Below are 24,093 nucleotides of genomic sequence, written 5' to 3'. Positions count from 1 at the left end.
ATAGTCGCAATAAATGGTTGAGGTATTTGCTCCCTTTACCAAGGATCCTAGGTCATCGACTGGATGGTGTTTAGGCTCTTTAAGATTAACTTTGAAATAATCAATAAAGCAAAATGAGTCATGAAAGATCATGTCGAAAGAAGGTTTCGAGTCTGAGGAGGCATGTTGAAAAGCTTATAGAAGTTTATGGTGGCAAGGGGAAACTAGGAGAATGAAGCCCAAAATAAGGATAAGGATCTTGGAGAAAATATAAAGAATAAGTAGTGATGAAGATTTATTAATATAAAGGTTTTATTAGGTAAAGCGATGTTCGAGATCTCACACGTAAGGAATCATATCTAACAAGGAAATGCTTCGAAACCTCAGAAATGCTTCTGACATGAAGGAAAGGAAATTTTTTCGTTCCTCATTTTCCACTGACATTGCAATCAAGGAATGGACGGACTATCTATATTGGATAAAGATTCTCGAGGGTTGTAGAATGGAGTGGGCGCCCTCTCGTGAGTAAGTGCTACAAGATGAGCCATGGATACGACACCATCGGCGGAACCTACACCTAATGTCATCTCAAGGGAGGCACTTTATGAGGGAAATGCCTTCTTTCAAAAGATGAGGACGATGTGGAAGAAAATGACAGGGGTCAAAGGCGTTGTAACTGTTAGGTCTGGCCTAGGCAGAGGATAATGGATGGTCCCTGCAACATATATTACACTTGTCATTATGCTATTGACTATAGTAGTGTGACGAAATCCTTTATAGAGGGTTACTACTCATCTGTTGTACGCTGTAAAGAGGGATTACTCTTCACCTGTAAAGCATCTAGAATTAGATCAAGAAGCAATACTACACTCTCTTAGCTTATTCCCTAAGCATTACTTCCTCATTTCACTTTCCTGCTCATTTTAACTCTCGTGGAAGGAATCCTTATTATCGAAGGATATAGTCAAGAACCTCATTTTGCTGGTTTGTTTATCTCTGTTGTTTTACTTTATTTTCCTATGTTTGTATACTGTCTTCCGTTACATAAAGAATCAATCCACTAGCAAACAAATATAAAAAGAGTTAGATTTAACATGCAGGTTCTTAACCTCATCTATCAGTGGCGGACACAGGATTTAAGGAATGTGAATGCTTAATACAGAAAAAAAATAAAAAATTACTTCAACCAGGTTTGAACCCGAGCACACTTACCGGTGGAGAGCCTTAAAGATCAACCTAAATATCAGTGCACCTAGCCAACTTCTTGTTTAATGGGTGCTTTTATATAATTTATACCTATTTTCATATATCTTTATGTAATTATACCTATTCCGCATCGAGTTTAGTGGGTGCCAGAGCACTCAAAAATTATGTGTAAGTCCGCCCCTGTAATCTACAAATTAAACTATACTGTTTTCACGGTAAACAGAAGTACATGTTGGTAAATAACATATACTGATTCAACTGAACCCCTTCGCACCTAACTTCCGCCTCCGAATTATTTATGAACGTCATTAATATGAGATAATTAATGCTTATAATTTGGAAAATAGGTTCCATGTTTCCTGACGAACGTATCACATTTTATTGGTGCATACGTGGTAGCATTATTGATGATTTGGAGGCTTGCGATAGTGGGATTTCCCATGGTATTTTTGTTGGTGATACCAGGTGTCATATATGGGAGGGCTGTTATGGGAATATCCAGGAAAATCAGGGACGGAGATAGTAAAGCTGGAACTATTGTGGAACAAGCAATTTCTTCTGTTAGGTGTGTGGAATTGGGAGTAAGGCAAGGTTTAGCTAAAGGATTGTTCGTTGGAAGTACTGCCATTGGCTTTGTAATTAGAGCTCTCATGTCTTATTATGGTAGCAGATTGGTCATGTACAATTGAGCTCATGGTGGCGACGTCTTTATTGTCACTGTTGCAATTTCTGTCGGTGGATTGTAATTATCTCTACCTTTTCTTTTATATTATCTGTGTTGTTTAACCTGTTGATGCATAAGTTACTTTTTCCATTAAAATTCTAATTACTAGTAGCCATCATAAAAGAGTCTAAATTACATGCATCAACCTTGTGAATGAAAATTATATATTTGTAACACTTAAAAAACATTAATTGCTCGTAGATATATCAAATAAGGATTGAGCGGTAATCTAGAATAACTAGGATAAATACGTAGATAACCGAGTGTTCACCCCAAATTATGTAAATTTAATTGATTGGTGAGAATGCCTGCATGCCATAAATTTACCATTGTTAAATGTTAAAAATTTATGTACAGATACATGTCAAATATTTATTGACTTCGGATCAACATTAATGGTTGTCGAGTAAGATTTTACTTAGTAATAGTGTACCTCTATCCCAATTCCCAATTACGACTATTGAAATACTTATCACTTGCTTCCTTTGTTTCTACTCCCTCCGTCCAAAATTATTCGTTTCAAATTTCTTAATTTAATTTTCTATTTTACTTATTTTTTTTCATTAATCAAGAAGAGACAATTTCTTTTTTCATGTTTTATCTTTTGTATTAATTACTTTTTCTTCAAATTAAAATATAAACATCATTTAATAGACATATTATTAATTATTTTTCTTAATTAATGTGTCATCTCAATTTGGGACGGAATAGTTTTTCCGTTCCTAAATATTTATTGTCCTTATTAAAAGTAGATATTTCATATTTCCTCTGTTCCATTTTACTTGTCCCATTTTGACTTGACACACACACATTAAAGAATAATTAATAACATGACTATTTTATCATAGTAGTCCTATTAAATAATGTTTACATTATATCTTAAAATTAATTTGGAGAAAAAACAATTAATGCTAAGGATAAAATACAAAAAAAGAAGTTGTACTATCTTGATATGTCAAAAGTGACAAGTAAAAGTAGATATCTAATTAGGAGATTAGTGACAAGTAAAAGTGAACATAGGAAGCAATAGTTGTCATTTTACAAAATTAATTGTTTGTTTCCATTTTATCCTTGACATAAATATCGAGAGATATTAATATGGTGCAAAAAATAAAAAGGTATTAAATTGAATGGAGTAATAAATATGATAATTTAGTCAAATTATCCTCTAATTAATTTCTTTTCTAAAGTGTGCGTGACTTAAAAATGTTACAAGTAAATAGGAATGGAAGGAGGCACTTGTCATGTTTTGATTTAATAAAGGTAGACCCTCCCTTCGCTTTTATCTGTCACTTTTCTCTTATTGAATTGTCATTTTTATTTGTCACTTTTAACATGTCAAGAAAAGATAAAAGATTTTTTTTAATTTTACCCTATTAATTATTTTTTCTTCCAAACCATTGTCAAAACATATTACTCTAAAAATCGATTATTATGAGTAGTATGGTAAAATAATCATATCAATAATTATTTTCTTAATGGGTGTATCAATATGTCAAAAAGTGACGAGTAAAGCGAACAGAGGAAATAATTTAACTAAATTACACTTATTTATTACTAATCTTTAGTTATTTAGTACTTCTCTTCTTTACATTATCTCTCTCTCTCTCTCTCTCTATATATATATATATATTTGGTTTAAACCACCCGGTGTTCAGTACCCGCTTTTTAGGAGTCCGACTATATTCGGATTCGCCCCGCGTTGGGCTCCATTTGGGGAGAAGAGCTCCCAATAGAGTGTTTGTCCATACCCAGGGTCGAACCCTCGACCTCTGGGTAGGTTGGGGCAACCCCTTTCCGCTGCACCACCACTGCTGTTGGTCTCTTCTTTACATTATATTAATATCTCTCTACGACTAAGGGTAAAGGTAAAACTAAACAATTAATTACATCTTGATTTTCTAATATGACAAATATTGTGGATCATCAATTTTTAATATAAGTGACAAATATTTAAAAATAAAAAGAATATTTTATAACACAAGTTTCAAAAGTTTTTCCTATGAAACAGTTGCAAATCATAAATTGTCAAATAAGTACTTCTATGACGCATACAGAAAAAATAAGTTGTTTTGTACTCCCTCTGTTTCATTTTACTAGATCATTTTACTTTTTGTTATAAATGTATTTACATTATAGTGAATGTCTATCAAAATCTATCAAGATCTACTTTGATATCTATTAGGATTTGAAGCATCCGTCTTTTACTTAGACTAGGAGTAAATTTTCCCTATAAATAGAGGGGTTTTGTTCATTGTATTTACAATCTTATGATCTCTCATCCCTCAAGAGAAGAAATAAGAACCACCCTCTCTATTCTCTCTACTCTTCTTCTTTATTCTTTCTTGTTTTATAATACGTTATCAGCACGAGACTCTATCATGAGCACTTATTCTACGATAAAAGCAAGAGATGTCAGGTAAAGTTTTGATTGAAAGAAAAAAAGGAAAAAGGTTATCGTTCTGTCTTCATAATCCATTTATGACCTTTAAAAGGTAAGTCTTTATTTACTAGGTATTATTTTATTTTATTTCTTTTCATATGACTAATAATTTTACAAAACTTGAGTTCGTTGCCTCGAGCAAGAACTACCTCTCACGGGTGTTGGATGTTGAAATCCACTTAGATATTATGGGTCTTGGAGACGCCATAAAGAAACAAAATACAACATCTAATCAAAATCGTGCTAAGGTTATGATTTTCTTGCGTCATCATCTTGACGAAATTCTGAAAATTGAATATCTTACTACTAAGGATCCACTTGTTTTGTGGAATAGCCTAAAAGAAAGACATCATCCTAAAAGGACGATATGAATGCATACACTATGAAAATAAGATGTTGGGTTCAAGTCCCATTGATTTATGCCTAAGACGCCTTTATATGGATAAGACGTTGAGTTTGAAACTCAATGCACCATACTGATGATATTATGATGGTTAAGGCAAATAATGGGTATTTGGTGAAAAGTCATGAAATCCGATCCATTGAATATTCTCTATTCCATGAAGTGAATGTGGTAGCAATATATGATAAGTCTATAATATGACAACTTACTTCATTCTTGAGGTGTATGTGGCAGCAGTGCATAATATGTCTGAAAGGAGACTAGTGATTGAATACACGAATATAAGCATAAAGGGACAATATGATTATGATCATCAAGAGTGATGATATTTTCATACGCATATTATGATCATAAGATATGATAGAGAAAAATTCTCTACATCATATGTATACCTCAATTTGCTTCTGAAGTAGCGAAATCTTGAAAGGGGTTATAAGATATCATAATTTGATAGGCTTAAGATACGATTATATTCCATTCCTAGGGAATGAGAAGCTTATTAATGCAAATGTGTACTTGATTGTGATGGTATCACAACTTACCTCCGAATGAGGCAGAATAACTGAGAAGAGTTATTTTGAAATCTACTTCTAAAGTAGTAAATTTGAAATTTATTCATGTAATAGTAAATATGAAATTTACTAAAGAAAAAAGTACATGTCATGGTAAACTTAAAGTTTACTATAATAAAAGTTCATAAATCGATATGAACGATTGTGACATCTCGAAGATGTGCATATTGAATATTAGACATTTATTGAAGAACTAGAAGATTCTTCTAGAATTGTTTATGTCGTGTGTTCTCATGATAAGTTGGTTGGACCAACTAATGTTGGGATTGAATTCCTTAAATCTGAAAAAGAATAAAAGGCGAATAAGGGCCCGTTCACCTATCATGTGATATGTTGAAAAGATGCATTAATAAGATGATCACATGTACATTCATGGTCAACCTATGTTTGACTTTCATAAAGTTACTTGTTCAATATAAATTGAGCATAATTTTCAGATTGTGTAATCAAGATAATTTATCTTGATGATGATGGTTTAGCATTGAATGTCTTCGATAAATATCTAAACCATTGTTAATGAGAACAAAACTTAATGCATTGATCTGAAATATGATATATTGCAATAGGATTTGTATGCATTAGACCAAAAAATTATGATTATTTCTTCTCTCTCAATTGGTTCAAGGTCGGGAACCAATTATTCCATCTAATAATTTTGATGTACGGTATACGATTAATGAATATACCATAATACACAACGATGGATTTCTCAAAGAAGTAGAAGATGTATGTTAGTTTTCCTAACATAAGAGGGAGATTATAAGCGCTATAAAATATGTTAGAAATTATCACCATATCCTCATTCAAAAGATAATTCAAGTCAAATGCTGAAAGCATCTCATATTAAGCGCAAGTGCTCTTATTTTGTGTTCTTGAAGGACAAAGTCTATGCATGCGTGAAACGTGGTAGACTGATTGGTTCCAAATGAAATAGTCCTTGAAAAATAAGGAGTAAATAATCATAATAATAAGGCAATGAGCTCTTGAAGATCCTACGATATACCACTTCATGAAACCTTATGAGAGATTCATGTACCTGAAAATAATAAAGTGATGAGATCTCAAAATATTATGTCCATTGTGAACCGATACAAAATGATATATCATCAGTATCTTTGACACAATATTGGCGCAATATTGTGAAAGATTACGAGGATCTGAATTCTACGTTTATTTAAGCATGCTGACGTAGAAACATTTATCAAGTGACATGAAAGGATGCACCTTGGTAAGTATTAAACTTATTTGATTTGTAGTCCAGATATTTGAAGGTGTCACTTATGAAATATTGAATATTGTCACTTGACAAAACTTATGTGAAAAACTTTTAAGGATTCAAAATGCTTGAAGCATATAAAAGTTGAGGGGAAACTTATTTATAATCCTTATATTGCATAAGCTTATTGCTTGAACATCATTGAAACTCTTGGAGAGTTTTCAAAGAAATAGATTATTTGCTGAAATTCAAAATATACCGAATTAGATTGGTTATGAAGTACCACATCTTAGTGCAATTGATGCACTCATGTACCTTGCAAATACTACAATTTCTGCTCCTACTATGAGACATCAAAATTGGATAAAACACATGAGCTTGTTTTATTCAAAAGATTGCAGTCCCGATCTTATTGGTCATGCTGATGTTGGGTACTTATCTGACCCGCATAAAACTCGGTCTCAAATAGGCTATGTGTTTATATGTGGTGGTACTGCCATACCTTGAAGATATACAAAGCAGTCTATCGTAACCACTTCATCGAATTATGCTAAGATAATAGCTATTCATGAAGCAAGCCAAGAATGTGTATGGTTGAGGTCCATGATACATCTCATTCGAGAAAAATATGGTGTGAAATATGACAATCTACCCATAATTTTATACAAAGATAATTCAGCATACATATCACATCTTACGGGAGGATTCATAAATGGAGATAGAACGAAATACATTTTGCCAAAGCTTTTCTACATACATGAGCTACAAAAGAATGATGATATTAATGTGCAACAGATTTATTGAACTGGCAATGTGACTGATTTATTCACCAAATCTTCTCCAATTGCAACTTTCAAAAAGATACTGCATAAGATCGAGATGCAAAGGTCAAGGATGTTCTCATTAGGGGGAGTTAACACGCGCTGTACTCTTTTTTCCTTATGAGGTTTTATCCCACTAGGTTTCCCTTGTAAGGTTTTTAATGAGGCAACCAAAATGCGTATTATTAGAGATGTGTACTCTTTTTCCTTCACTAGATTCTTGTTTTTTCTAGTAAGGTTTTAACAAGGCACATTATCTACCAATTAGACATTCAAGGGGGAGTGTTATAAATGTGTTTACATTATAGTGAATGTCTATCAAGATCTATCAAGATCTACTTTGATATCTATTAGGATTTGACGCATCCGTCTTTTACTCAGACTAGGAGTAAATTTCCCCTATAAATAGAGGGGTTTTGTTCATTGTATTTACAATCTTATGATCTCTCATCCCTCAAGAGAAGAAATAAGAACCACTCTCTCTATTCTCTCTACTCTTCTTCTTTATTCTTTCTTGTTTTATAACACTTTTTGATTTATTTGTTTATTTTTGAGAAGTAATAGAGTTTTTTTTTAAATTTCTTTTGGAATTATTCTTAATATTAAATAATTGTAGTAATCGTCAAACTAGAGTTCCAAAGAATCATTACTAAGCTTAGGTAAAATATTATCTCTCTAATTAAAATTTTCTTAAGAAGTGTGTCGGGACAATGAGAGCTAAGTAAAATAAAATGGAGGTAATATGACATGTACACAAAAAGAATAACTTACTTCCATAACATATACTGTATTAAAAAACAGAATAATAGCTTATGCAATCTATGCATATAACTTGCATCCACCATAAAATCTTATTTTTGGTTGAATATTTTGGATTGTTGATCATTTATTCCCAGATAAAACAAGCTTAAACGCCTGTGTTGTCTACGAATTCGGCCAAGTATTTATGTGCTGCAGAGTTTTTACTTATGTTTCATATTCTTCAGTATAATTTATTAATTTATGAAACATGGTTTTCTTATCCTCGAAACAGATCTTTGGGTTCTGGTTTGTCCAATATAAAGTATTTTGCAGAAGCAATAAGAGCTAGTGAACGTGTGATGGAAGTGATATAAAAGGTACCCAAGATAGACTCAGAAAATATGGAAGGCCAAATACTGGATAAAATGACAGGGGAAATAGAATTCAAACGTGTTGAATTCGCGTATCCATCAAGGCCCGAATGTATAATTTTGAAAGATTTTAGCCTAACAATTCCAAGATGGAAAACAGTGGCGCTAATGGGAGGAAGCGGATCAGGAAAATCAACAGTAATAGCATTGTTGCAGAGATTTTATGATCCACTGGCAGGAAAGATTCTTCTCGATGGAGTCCCCATTAATAAGTTGCAGCTCAAGTGGTTGCGGTCTCAGATGAGTCTTGTGAATCAAGAGCCTGCATTTTTTGCAACCACAATTGAAGAAAATATAATGTTTGGCAAGGAAGATGCAACTATGGAACAAGTTATTGAGGCTGCAAAAGCTTCTAATGCACACAACTTCATCTGTCTACTACCTCAGGGTTATTACACGAAGGTATGTTAGGACAAAATCTCATTTTGTTCTCAAAGTAACTAGACACATGGAGTCCATCTATTGTCACGGTAGAGCTCTGTCAAAAACAAAGGGAACGGGGAGAGTAAAGCTACAAGAAGAAAAATATAAGGAAATAAAGCTACAAGAAGAAAAATATAAGGAAATTGCACCTGTAAATTGCTACAAAAGAAACTGTAGGGAAGGAAAAAGCTAAAACTTTTTTGCTTTGTTTTCTATTTTTCAGGATGGATACAAATGCACAATGTGCCTCCTATTTATACTTGTCTATGGCTGATTCTAGATATTCTTCTAGACACATCTACAAGAAAAATCTAGTGATCCTTATCTTCTACTGCTCTAGAATATCTAGATAATTCTACAAGATATTTATCAAAATACTACACTAGGATATTCTAGAAGAATCTATTCCAAAAAATTCTAATATCTAGGAGTTTCTAGAGAAATCTTATTTCCTAACACTCGTCTTTAAGATTTTTTATTGAAACTCCCTGCAACAACTCAAACTTGTTAGTGGGAAGAGTCTTGGTTAGAATATCGGCTTGGTTTTCTTCACTTCTGCAATGCACCAACTTAACTTTACCATTCTTCTCTGTATCTCGTAAAGCATGAAATCTGATGTCAATATGATTTGTCCTTTCGTTTTGTGCTGGATTTTCAGCCATAGCAGTGGCTGATTTATTATCCACATAGATCACTATTGGTTATTTTGGCAAAAGATCCAAATCAAACAAGATTTTTCTCAACCAAATTCCTTGATTCGTAGCAGATGCAGTAGCCACATACTCGGCTTCTGCTGAAGATTGAGCTACGATATCCCGCTTCTTTGTGCTCCAAAAAAATGCTAGAACCAAATGAAAAAAATTAACCAGATGTGCTTTTGTAATTGTCGAAACATCCATCCCTATTACTATCTGAATAGCCAATAAGGATTCCACTCTCCACACTTTTGTACCAAATGCCATAATCAGTTGTCCCTCTAATATACCTAACACCCTTTTAGCAGCTCCAAGATGCTTGGTGCTAGGACTTGCATATATCGGGATAGTAGACTAGCTGAAAACATTACATCTGGCCTAGTAGCAGTCAGATACAACAAACTTCCAAGGCTCCTATAAAGTTTTGAATCTGCTCGCTCTTCTCCATCATCCTTCATTAACTTTTCATTCACAATAAGTGGAGTTGAAACAGGTTTGCACTTATCAAGCTTGAACCTTTTTAAGAGATTCAAGGCATATCTCTTTTGGGAAAATAAAATTCCTTCAGAAGATTGAGAATTTTTCATTCCCAGGAAGAACATCTCTCTTAGATCAGACATTTCAAAAACTTTTAGCATCGCATTTTAACTTCTTGAACCGCAAGAGAATCTTCACCTTTGATCATCAAATCATCAACATAAACGGATATCACAATTAACTTCCCATCAGCTTGATTTTTGAAGTATAAAGTAGGCTTATTTAGGCTTCTATTGAAGCCTTGAGACAACAAATGAGTATCTAGCCTATTGTACCAAGCACTCGGAGCTTGTTTAAGGCCGTAGAAAGCCTTTTTAGGATTATACACCTTGTCTTCATCACCTGCAACTATAAAACCCTCAGGTTGTTCAACAAAAATATCTTCTTTAAGAAAGCTATTTAAAAATGCAGATTTGACGTCTCAATGGTAGATTTTCCATTTGTATTGTACTGCCAGAGCAATTAGAAATCTTACTGTCTTATTCCTCACAACAGGAGCAAATGTATCTCCAAAGTCTACTCCAGGCTGTTGGGAATAGACTTTAACTATGAGCCTAGCTTTATGTTTGAAGATGGAGCCATCTGGATTGAACTTCGTTTTATAGACCCATTTGATATCGATGATGTTCTTTTGTTTGGGCCTATCAACCAGCTCCCAAGTATCATTTTTATTAATCATGAAAAGCTCCCCCTCTATTGCAGAAATCCAAGCTTTATGACCTGCTGCTTTTTTAAAGAAAGACAGTTCCATAAGAGCAAACTTGTATTGCTCATAAACTTCAACTAGTGACCTGGTCTTCAACACAGGAGAATCTGAAGTTAATTTAACATCTTAATTGTGCTCTTTTCCAATAATAGGATTGGAAGAAATATTACTCGTCTGTGGATTTTGAGCTGCAACTGAAGTACTCCCATCTTGGTTCTTTACAATAATATCTCGATCCCGATCATAGTAGCTATACTTATCCACCGCAAGATCTGTACTGATAAGCACCTTTTCCGTACAAACATTATACATTTTGTACCATTTTGCAGCTATGCTATAGCCTGATAAAATACAGAGTTCTGCATTGTTATCTAATATGCCTCTTTTAGCATCAGGAACATATGTGTAACAGACTGAACCAAAGACTTTTAAGTGTCTTCCAGACAGCTTTATACCTTTCCATGCTTCAAATGGAGTCATGTCTTGGAGTGCTCTAGTTGGTAAACTGTTTAGAAAATATACTACGGTATTGACTGCCTCAGCCCAAAAACATTTGGGTATCTTCTTTTCTGCTAGCATACATTTCCCCATCTCCATCACGGTTCTATTTTTTCTCTCAGAAATGCCATTTTGTTCTGTAGTCTAGCTCATAATAAATTGTTGTTGAATGCCCACATCTTTACAAATCTTGCTGAACTGATGCGAAGTATATTTAGTTCCATTATCTGACCTGATATACTTCAACCAACATCTACTCCCCCTTTCTACCATAACCTTGAATTCTTTGAAAACAGAAAACACCTAAACTTTGCTACTTAAAAAATAAACCTATGTCATTCGAGTTAGATCATCTATAAAGAGAATAAAATATTTATTCCCACTCAAAGAAGCGGTCCTCATTGGTCTACATATATCTGTATGAACCAACTCTAGCTTTTTCTTTTCCCTCCAAAGACTTCCTTTAGAAAAGGATCGTCTATGCAATTTACCAAATTGACATGACTCACAAATATCTCGGCACATGTCAATTTTAGGTACATCAAGCACCATACCTTTGGATTGCATATTCACCAATGAACCAAGGTTGTAATGACCGAATCTTTTGTGCCAAAGCCAAGTATCACTCATTTCAACATTGAAAGAGCAACTTTAAGCAGAATAGCATAAAATTGGAAATGAATTACCAATTATGCTAATTTTAGCTACTTCACAACCTTTAGGATCATAAATGTCATATTTTTTATCCTTAAAAGTAAGTGAATAATTATTGTGAAGCAACTGAGCAACACTCAACAAGTTTTGAGTCAGGCTTGACACATAAAAAACATCGTTTAGAATTTTCATACCTTCGTCCGTAGGGAATTTCACTGATCCTCTTCCTTGAGCCTACACTAGTACACCATCTCCAAACTTCACTTTGGTTCTATTAGGCCTGTCCAGGCTAACAAATAGATTTTCATCAATCGCCATGTGCCTTGTGCACGCACTATCGATATACCAATTTTATCGATCAACATGTGATCTTCTCTACAACCTTCTAGAAAGTTTTCACCAAGTATCCTTATTTGGTTCACAATATCCATCAGTTTAGAAGAGTATTCTTTCACACCATCCGAATCCTTCATCTTCAAGGGCTCAAACTCCCTCTTCAAAGCTAATACCTTAATAGACTTAACTCTACTGCTGCCTTCAAACTCCTTCTTTAGCTTATCACAGGCTTCTTTGGCGGTCTCATAAGCCATAATCCTTGTAAACATCACTTCCATAAGGCTTGAATGTATGGAAGTAAGAGCTCTTGGAGATCTAGTCACCAACTCATCATACTTTTTGATATCATTGAGAGTTGGGTTGTCTCTCAATGGCTAGACAGCAGGTTCTCCTTGGGTTGTCTCTCAATGGCTAGACAGCAGGTTCTCCTCTCTCAATAATATCCCACAAGTTGAGAGCCTTCAAATAAGCCTTTATTTTAATGGCCCAAATATGGTAATTCTCCCTGACAAAATCGAAGGACCTATTGTTGGTTGATTTTTTGGTGCGATGTTTTTTCAGCAAATAGATCCAAGAAAAAGAACTAAAAATAAGATAAACCAATCAACAAAAAATAGATTTAGATCCCGTAAGAAATGGACTCTGATACCATATCAAAAAACAAAAGGAACGGGGAGAGTAAAGCTACAAGGAGAAAAATATAAAGAAATTGCAGATGTAAATTGCTACAAAAGAAACTGCAGGGAAGGAAAAAACTGAAACTTTTTTTCTTTGTTTTCTATTTTTCTGGATAGATACAAATACACAATGTGCCTCCTATTTATACTTGTTTTCTAGATATCCTTCTAGATACATCTACAAGAAAAATATAGTATTAGAAAAATTTAGAGCAAAATCAGTGTTTACCTTTTTCTGTTGCAGCGAAAGAAGATGATTTTGCCACCGAAAGAATTGCTCTAAGTTAATTTTGTTTCTCTTGGAAACAGAATGCAAATCCACAAACTAAATGGTTACAATTTAGTGTTTTTGTTGATGCAGTCTTTTTCTGTGTGTTTCTATTTTTGTCACACACTTTGCCTTGGAGTAACTAGTAAAGTTGCTGCCATGTAACCAGGAGGTCATGGGTTCAAGCCTTGAAAATAGCCTCTGGCAGAAATGCAAGGTACGACTGCCTACAATACACCCTTGTGGTATGGCCATTCCCCGGACACCGTGCATAGCGGTAACTTTAGTGCACCGGGATGCTCTTTTTTTTACTTTGATGAAGAAGAAAACTCAAAATATAAGGGGTGTGGGACAATTTTTTCTTTGTAACTATTCTCCCCAAAATTCAAAATTTAGTCTTTGATTTTTTTTCCAGATAAATGAGAAAACGGGTCGTGTCGATTCACATAGGTGACCCATGACCCAAAATATCCAACATCTCCCACTTCGCACATGGTGGACAAGACCCGAGCAAGTACTACACCAACAAGACACAAATTCATATGGCAAATAGTTCGTGCGACCTATGAGCATTACGAGCTTTACCTTCAAGGTTTTATAAGCGACATTTAGGAATCTAATCACATGTGGAAAGAATTCTCTATAATATGAGGATACTTAACTTACAATACCCCAGACATCATTCGCTACTTCAGTAGTTACTTATCCGATCCCTTATCCTATTAAAGAGGTGAACTCGAGTTCATGGTTAACTTTATATACACAATTACATTTGACTCTTATATGGTTAGTGTAATAGCCGACTTGTGTAAACAAGTTAAAACATTCATTTTAATCATCTTCCCTTTCTACTTGAATCTATGTGTTCTGATCAACTACTTTCTTAGACATGCACCACATTGCCGAATCTCTCATGGCTATTAGTAACATGCTGAAGTAGAAACACCGATTGAAACTTCAAGAAACAGTAAAAGGTCTAAGAGTATTTCAATGAAAAGTTAAAATAACTTTTTTTTAGGGTCTCACATAATGAAGAAGCAGGGATTCATTCTTCTATTAACTCATTGGTCGCTAAGCACACATGGTATGAAACACGTGCTACGATGTTCTCACCTTATATTGGTGCGTGTGTCTTATTCTTTTAGCCATTCAACATAGTACAAATCTAGTTGTAGACACTTCTAAATGTTTAACATGAGTTTCTTTCTTTAATAATCCTCAAATTCATATTCTTAGAGAAACTCACATCTTTCTTACAAAATAAGTCATTATCTTATAGTGGAACTTTTCTCTTCACGTTCCTCTGCGTAAGAGGCAACTGCTCGTGTGAGAGAGCCAATCTCGCGACTTGTTCAACACACTATATTAATAAAATACACTTTCGCATGCATATGAGATTGAAAATAAATTCAAGATCCTTATATTGATAATAATTATAATCAAGTCATCTACAATACATAATCATATCCTATGTAATCCTAGAGCCATAACATGTTTCTCAAACAAGTCTCTAGATATCACTTTAGTAAAGGGATCAACTATCATTTCTCGTGTAGGAATATATTATAAATTTATTTCTCCACTTGCTACTATGTCTCTTATAAAGTTATACTTAATATCGATGTTCTTGGTTTTGCTATGATATTTGGGATCCTTCGTATATGCGATATCCACTTGACTGTCACAATATAAAATCATAGGACCTTTAGAATTGTTTGTGATGTGCAAATGCTCAAAGAATCTTTTAAATAAAAAAACTTTTTGTACTGCAGATACACAAGCCACAAATTCGGATTCCATAGTTGACAAGGCTGTGCAAGTTTATTTCTTTCTTTTCTACGAAATCGCACCACCATTTAGCAAGAAGGCATAACCGAAAGTTGATTTTCTATCATACCGGTTACCAGCCCAATCAACATCTGTATAACCTCTTATGGATAAATTGGATCCACTATAGCATAGTGAATAATCAGCAGTTCCCTTCAGGTATCGAAAAATTCTCTTTACTGCTTTCCAATGATCTCTTCCAGGATTATATTGATATTTGCTAACCAGACCTACCGCATAACAAATGTCTAGACAAGTACACATCATAGCATACATCAAACTCCCAACTGCACTGGAATATGGTACTCAAGATATGTCTTCTTTTTTCTTTTCAGTCTTTGGACGTATTTCAAGGCTTACAGTTTCACCTCTTGCTATAGGAGTATCCATGGATTTGCAACTATTCATTCGAAAACGTTCCAAAATTTTCATTATGTATGTCTCTTGAGATAGACTCAAAATTTTCTTGGAACGGTCTCTTTGGATTTTAACACCCAATATATAGTCTGCTTCACCCATATCTTTCATATCCAATGACTTTGAAAGCCATGACTTAACAGTTTTTACATACTCTAAATTATTTCCATCTAATAAAATATGATCCACATAAAGCGAAAGAATCACAAACATTTCATTGGACTTTTTCACATAGATGCAATGGTCTTCATCGATCATGGTGAAATCAAATGAAATCACTTCCTTATGAAATCTTAGGTACCACTACCTTGAAGACTACTTAAAGCCATATATTGATCTGCTTAATTTACAAACCTTCTTTTCTTGGCCTTTAACAACAAAATCTACAGGTTGTTCCATGTAGATTTCCTCATTTAGTTCCCCATTGAGAAAAGCGATCTTCACATCCATTTGATGTAATTCTAAATCTAAATGTGCAACTATAGCTAAAAAGTAAGCGAATCGAGGTAAATTTTACAACTGGTAAATTTTTTTTCTCATAATCTATTCTAGCTTCTTGAGTAAAAAATTTTGCTACCAATCGTGCTTTGTGCCTTTCTATTGACCCATCTGATTTGCGTTTAACTTTGAGAATCCACTTGTTCCTAATAGCTTTACGCCTAGAAGGAAGGTCAACTAGATCCCAGACTTTATAGACTCTAATTCTTCTTTCATCGCTTTTATACATTCATCTTTTTTAGGACTCGATAGAGCCTCATTCAGAGTTAGGTTCATCCAATTCCATGGGAGATACCAAGAAAACATAATCCCCAATCTCACAAGATCGTCTAGGTACACCTTTTCTGGTACTCTTACGTAATTGAAGTTCAGATTCCTCAATAGGATTTCGGGATTCATGAATCCCACTTGGACTAAGAATCATTTCTTGAACAATTGAATTATCAAGGATGTCCTCTGACATTATTTGATCATCTGAATTCTACATTTTGTAAAGAGGCTCATTTTCCTTTATTTCATTTCTCTTTGAAAAATTATTTTTCAGGAATGTGACATCTCGTGATTCAATTTCAGTAGTACTTCTATCTTTCAATTCACCAATGAACCCATATCCTTTGGAGTGTTTTGAGTATCTTATAAAGATACATTTCTTTCCTTTTGGACTTAGTTTTTCAAACTTACTAAAACGATCTTTAATATATGCAGCACAACCCTAAGGTCATAGATCATTAAAGTTTGATTTATTACCGGTCCATAGTTCATAAGGAGTAGAAGATATTGATTTAGAAGACATTTTATTCAATATGTAGGCCACAGTTCATAGAGCATCTCCCCAAAAAGAGATTGGTAAATTTTCTTGAGCCATCATGGACCTTGTCATATCTAACAATGTTCTATTCCTTCTTTCGGCCACACCATTTTGTTGAGGTGTATATGGAGTAGTCAATTGTCCGATAATGCCTTTTTTAATACACAGTTCTTCAAACTATTTTGACAGATATTCACGTCCTCTGTCGGTTCTTAATGCCTTTATACCTTTGTCTAATTGATTCTCAACTTCATTCATGTATCTTTTGAAGCATTCAAGTTCTTCTGATTTATGAGATACTAAAGAGACATAACCAAAGCGCATGGAATCGTCAATAAATATAATGAAATATGAAGCACCAGTCCTTGACCTCACATTCATTGGACCACAGATATCAGAATAGATTAATTGCAATGGAAATTCGGCTCTTTTAGCCTTCCCAAATGGTTTACATGTAATCTTTCCGGCAAGATAATTTTGACAAGTTGGCATTTCAATTTTGGAAAAAGAACCTAGATGTCCTTCTTTTGCCAATCTTTTCATTCGATCTTGCCCTATGTGACCCAATCCAGCATGCCATGTAAGTATATCAGCATCAGTATTACTTGAATAACATGACATTACACAATGACCAACATAATAGTCATAAGTTGAAGGATTACAATCTAAAATAATAAAGCGATCATAACGATGTCCAAAACCATAAAAAATATTATCTAGAGTAATTATTACATAATTACGACTAAAAAACAAATGAAAATCAACATCTAAAAGAACAGACACAAATACTAAGTTTCGTCGAATTTCTGGAGCATGTAGGATGTTATGCAACATTAAAGACCGACCTCCATGAAAATCTACTTTACAAGTGCCAATCCTTTTGACTTCAAATCTTGCATTATTTCCTACATAGATCCACCTTGATCCAGGTGAAACTCCATGGAACTCCACAAATGCTTCTCGATCTCGACTCACATGGTCAGTGGCTACTGAGTTTACAATCCACATAGGATAAGAATCAGTTAATAAAGCAGTGCTAGAAATATATGTAACGCTAAGAGTTGCGTTTATAAATGCTACCTTTTTCTGCTTAGGACATTTACGAGAAAAATACCTCAGATTTTGGCAATTGTAGCACTGCATCTTGCTCTTGTCTTTCTTCTTGAAAAAACTTTTTCCTTTCTTGGAATTTGGCTTGTTCTTTTTCTTAGAGGGTCTTTCTTCGGTCTTTTTACCCTTCTCGTTATTTTTCCACTTTTCTTATGCTTGAATCCTGAAGAGTTATTACCACTTGATTCTTCCATAAAAGTATTAGAAGCAGCATTTGTAGCACCGAGCTGCTCATCTTCAAGTTCAATGTGACGTGCAACATCAGAAAAAGTTTTGATGCTATCATTGTGGGTTAAGTAGACCTTCAAGTGTTTCCAACTATTTGGAAGAGATCAAATCACTGCCTAAACCCGCTGCTCATCCGAGAGAACGTGACCAACACTTTTGAGTTGAGCTATCATATTTGACATCACCCTAAGATTTTGTTTGATGTTCTGATCATGACGCTTCTTGTAAGTATCAAATTTGATGGTCAACTGTCTGAGGCGAGTAACAGAAGTACCCCCATTTGTTCCTCACAACTGTGCCCAAATAGCATTGGCAGTAGGAAATTCCTCACACTCATGTATGAGGTCATCAACCACAGAACTTACAATGATTCCACGTGCAATGGAATCAACCTTTTTCCAAGCCTTATAAGCTTCAAGTTCTTTTCTATGTTGTGTAATATTTCCCTCTTCTGGTAGACTTAAGACATGGTTAATACGTTCAAAAGAGTTTTGCTCTTCCAATACATACCACATCTGTCATAGTTGTCTCCATTTAGTTTTTCTCCTTTGTTCAAGTCAGCAATTATACTTTTTGATGTCATGTCTGTTATTAAGAGACAATCACGGAAGTATTTTATCAATTATGCATGCAAGTTACACATTTAAGAAAATCATTTCATATAAAGGTTTTATGTTTAGTGTAAAATTGAAAGGACACTTAAGAATTCAATCATCGTATACGAACTAAACACTTGACAAAAATTAGAAATTAATTTCTTAATGTGTATCAGGATGATAGTTTTCAATTAAGTCATTTTAAACTCAAATAAATGAATGAAATTCACGTAAAAAGAGATAAACGACGTAATATATATATATATATAATATAAAGTTAATAAATAACTACATGTTACAAGTCAATTTAAAAATAAAAGTCATTCCACAAATATTCTAGGCGACTTATGTACACCCAAAAAGGCTCGCTAGGCCAAATCTCGTGGTAAACATCAATTAATCTCTCGCCCCAAGGGTCACGGAAAGAATTTGCTAAAATAGCTAATGTTTCCCAATCCGAGATTTCTACATAGTTTTCTAGTTCTACATGTTTCATTTCAAACAGATGTATAAAGCTAGCAACACTAATGTTAGGTGACATCATAAAAGACTTAAACTCTTTCAATTTCTTTTCTCTTTCCCTTTGTATAGCCCTTTCACTTCGTAATAGATTTTGTGTTGCCCTGGGGACACCATTTCGTATGATCTCACGGCCTCGAAAACATGCCCTTTGATGACGTGCTCATCCACTTTGTCTCTTTGCTCGACATCCAGAACTCCCACTTGGAGTGATTTGAGTTCATCTCTATTCAGCCATTTCTGAAATAGGAACCAAGAAACAATGAGAATGGTTTCACCACATAATGTGACACTTATGTCACAATTCATCGTGAAAGACAAAATTTATTAAAATTGTTATGGACTTATTAAGGCAAAAAAAAATATCAAGTCTAATTCAACCACTTGTATCACCAAAAAAATTAATAGTCATTTTTTAATACCTTAAAAGGAAATCTATTACTATTCATGAAGTAACATAAAAAAGATCTGTATATAAAAAAATATACAACAACAGTAATATAATATTTTCTACCCTTTTCCCTCTTAATTTATCATTTAAAATTTTTTTTCACCAAAGGCACCAAAGACACGTTTTTCAAAACAACAACAATATTAAAGTAGTGCCTTAAAAGTGGGTTCTTCTTCATTATCTTTTTTCACAGAAACAATCTTCTGTACATATCTTTTACCCCTCTTTTTTTTAATCAACAATGCTTCACTCTTGTCAAAAAAAGGGGAAAAAATATATGGGATCCTTAAAACGAAGAAGAAACCCAAAAAAAATTATCAGTTGAATCTGAAAATGCAACAGCAGCGCGTCTGGTTCCAGATTTCGATGAGAATTTTTTTTCGCCGGAATCATCCGTCCCTCGCCGAATTCAGCCATTCCAAATAAAAAAAACACTTTCCACCACCGAATCCACCCACCAACGGCGAAACCATCGCCGAAAATGGTCTGAAGACGCCATAATCGGCGACCAACAGCCGCTGTCCGTTTGACCATATAAGCAGTGTCTGACCGGACTAGCGGCGCATCTAACCGGAGACTAATTTTTTCAGGTAATTTACAATTTTTTTCAAGAGTTTTTACACACTTAACTTGAGAAATAATGTTAAAATAGGACAATTCAACCTATTCTCTGATGCCATTGTTAGAAAAATTCAGAGCAAAATCAGTGTTTACCTTTTTCTGTTGCAGCGGAAGAAGATGATTTTGCCACCGAAAGAATCGCTCCATGTTAATTTCGTTTCTTTCGGAAACGGAACGTAAGTCCACAAACTAAATGCTTACAGTTTAGTGTTTTTGTTGATGAGTCTTTTTCTTTGTGTTTCTGTTTTTGTCACACACTTTGCTGAAGAAGAAAACTTAAAATATAAGGAGTGTGGGACACTTTTTTCTTTTGTAACTGTTTCCCCCCAAAATTCAAAATTTAGTCTTTGATTTTCTTTTTTTCCCTGATAAATGAGAAAACGGGTCGGGTCGGTTCATATGGGCGGCGACCCATGACCCGAAATATCCAACATCTAGTGATCCTTATCTTCTGGTACTCTAGAATATCTAGATAATTCTACAAGATATTTATTCAAGATACTACACTAGGATATTCTAGAAGAATCTATTCCAAAAAATATCTAATATCTAAGAATTTCTAGAGAAATCTTATTTCCTAACAAGCTATGTAAGGACAAGGGCAACTAGAGGACAATTTGATATTGGTAAGAGTATGAGCAAACTCAATATAACGGATAATGTAGAGGAATTGGACTTGACTGTCTTCTCTTGTTGGAATAATTTGTTACAAGCGTGCATCAATTGAAAACTACTGCTGAGTATATTGCAATTTATATTCTATCTTCCTATTTGGGGCATCACAAATTACTACTATCGATATTAATACTATGAGGTTACTTTTAGAAATATAATACTAGTACTAATAATTTGGAAGAACATACATGCAGGTGGGGGAGAGAGGTATACAGATGTCTGGGGGACAGAAACAGAGAATAGCCATAGCAAGAGCAATAATTAAGTCACCCAGAATACTCCTCCTAGATGAGGCAACCAGTGCACTTGACTCTGCTTTAGAAAGAATGGTGCAGGAAGCTCTAGACAATGCCTCAGTTGTCCGCACCACAATCATCGTAGCCCACCGTCTTTCCACTATCCGCAATGCTGACCTTATCTCTGTGGTCCAAAATGGCCAGGTTAAGGAAATTGGCTCACACGATGAGTTAATTGAAAACCAAGAAAACGGACTATACGCGTCCTCAGTCTGTCTACCTAAAACTGAAAAACCCAGTACAACCATTGCCTCTGTCCCACAATTTTCTTTAACTGCATATCACGGTGACATAAAATACACAAGTATCCCGAGCCTCTTGATAGAAGCAAATTCGACCATAAAAAAGGCAACGGTTTCGACTACTACAGGGCAAGCATTATTTCCTGTACCTTCATTTAAAAGGCTGTTGGCTATGAATTTGCCAGAATGGAAGCAAGCAACTTTAGGATGTATAGGAGCAATATTAGTCGGTGGAGTTCAACCAGCATTTGGTGTTGTAATGGGGTCAATGATATTAGTGTATTTCTTGCCTAGTCATAACGAGATTAAGGAGAAGACTAAGATATATGCTCTGGCTTCCCTGGGGATAGCATTTCTTTGCCTTGTTTTCAATATACTTCAGCACTATATCATCGCGTCCATGGGAGAGAGATTGACCAAAAGGGTCAGGGAGAGGATGTTGTCCAAGATACTTACTTTTGAAATTGGATGGTACGACAAGGAAGAGAATTTCACTGCCGCGATATGCTCTAGACTTGCTGAGGATGCCACTGTGGTACGTTCTCTATCCTTTCAGATTCATTTTATATTGTGGTCTATGACTAATCACACTGCTTCAGAACGAGCTACATTTTGCTCCGAATCATGGTTTAGACTTTCACTACATTTCTGTGGCTCTAAGGTCATTTCATTGAGTACAAATTAATATATTAAAATTAAAGAGTTTCCAACTATATAAAAGTGTGTTCTTTTTTAATCAGATTAAGGAGAAAATAATGTCATACAGTGTGAGCTATTAATGACAACATTTTCTTGTTTAATAATTGTGCAGGTGAGGTCTTTGGTTGGGAACAGGATGTCATTACTCATTCAAACAATTGGAGCATTAACCACCACTTTCACAATTTGCCTAGTTATTGCATGGAGAATTGCATTGGTTATGATCGTGGTCCAACCTGTCATGATACTCTGCTTCTATTACAAGGGGGTGCTGTTGAAAAGCATGTCACAAAAATCCATCAAGGCCCAAGAAGAAAGCAGCAAGTTAGCAGCTGAAGTAGTTACCAATCTACGAACTGTAACGGCATTTTCTTCCCAGCTAAGAATTCTTCAAATGCTAAAGAAAGCCCAAGAAGGTCCTCAACAAGAAAGTATACGGCAGTCATGGTTCGCTGGGATTCGCTGGGATTGTACTTGGCACTTCCAACAGTCTGCAGACATGTACCTGGGCTCTCCTTTTCTGGTATGGTGGCCATCTCATGGCAGAAGGCTATACGGGAGCTGAAGCCCTGTTTCAGATCTCTATGATTTTAATTAACATTGGGCGTGTCATTGCGGATGTAGGAACAATGACTAAGGATCTCGTTAGAGGTGTAGACGTTGTTGGGTCAGTCTTCTCAATGTTGAATTGATGTTCCTTAATCAACCCGGAGGATTCAGATGGCTACAAAGCCCAAGAAAATAACTGGCCTAGTCGAGATGTGTGAAGTGGTTTTTGCATACCCTTCTAGGCCCAATGTAATTATCTTCAAGGGTTTCTCAATAAATATGGAAGAAGGAAAATCAACTGCATTGGTAGGACAAAGTGGATCGGGAAAGTCCACCATAATTGCTCTAATAGAAAGATTCTACGATCCTTTAAGTGGCGTGGTAAAAATTGACAGACGAGACATAAGATCATACCATTTGAGGTTTTTAAGGAAGCACATAGCACTTGTAAGCCAAGAACCTACATTATTTGCAGGAACCATAAGGAAAAACATAGCCTATGGAGCGCTAGCATCAGAAGAAGTGGATGAATCGGAGATAATTGAAGCAGCGAAGGCAGTAAATGCCCATGGTTTCATCTCATCATTAAAAGATGGATATAAGACTTGGTGCGGGGACAGGGGACTACAGTTATCAGGAGGCCAAAAACAGAGAATCGTGATAGCTCGTACAATATTAAAAAATCCAGGAGTGTTATTGTTGGATGAGGCGACAAGTGCATTGGACAGTCAATTGGAGAAATTAGTACAAGATGCACTTGAGTGAGTGATGGTTGGGCGAACAAGTGTGGTTGTGGCACATAGGCTAAGTACTATACAAAATTGTGATACAATTGTTGTGATGGAGAAAGGCTACCTTTTGAGGAAGAAATAGGTGTAGGTGCTCACGATATGGATTATGTAGAAGCTCAGAAAAATTATGGTATAGAAAAAGAAAATGAAATAGATGCGGTTAATTTAGACGAAGATAATGAAAATATTGCTGAGACACCCGCAGTAGGAGATGCTAACGTTAGATCTAAATCGGTTAATCTCCCTCCCCGTCCTCCCAGTGCCCCAAAACCTCGTAAAAGAACTAGTGTTGCATGACAATTTTTTGAACATATATCAGATATTGAGGTGCAATGCAATATTTATCAATAAATATATAAGCATAGAAGTGGAGGCAAGCAAGGGGTACGGGTACGTTAATGAGACATATGAAGATCATAAAAGAGAGTTAAATATT

At 34.9% G+C, this 24,093-nt stretch overlaps 1 pseudogene; it reads left to right on the top strand.

The window, feature by feature from the left end:
• LOC107877735 overlaps nucleotides 1-23,739 on the top strand; it is a 33,174-nt pseudogene extending 9,435 nt beyond the window's left edge.
• The last annotated feature ends 354 nt before the right edge of the window (nucleotides 23,740-24,093 follow it).

This window comes from Capsicum annuum, chromosome 7 (assembly GCF_002878395.1).
Source record: "Capsicum annuum cultivar UCD-10X-F1 chromosome 7, UCD10Xv1.1, whole genome shotgun sequence".
NCBI lineage: Eukaryota > Viridiplantae > Streptophyta > Magnoliopsida > Solanales > Solanaceae > Capsicum > Capsicum annuum.
The sequence above is the reverse complement of the archived record's forward strand: the minus strand, read 5'-3'. Positions and strand labels throughout refer to the sequence as shown.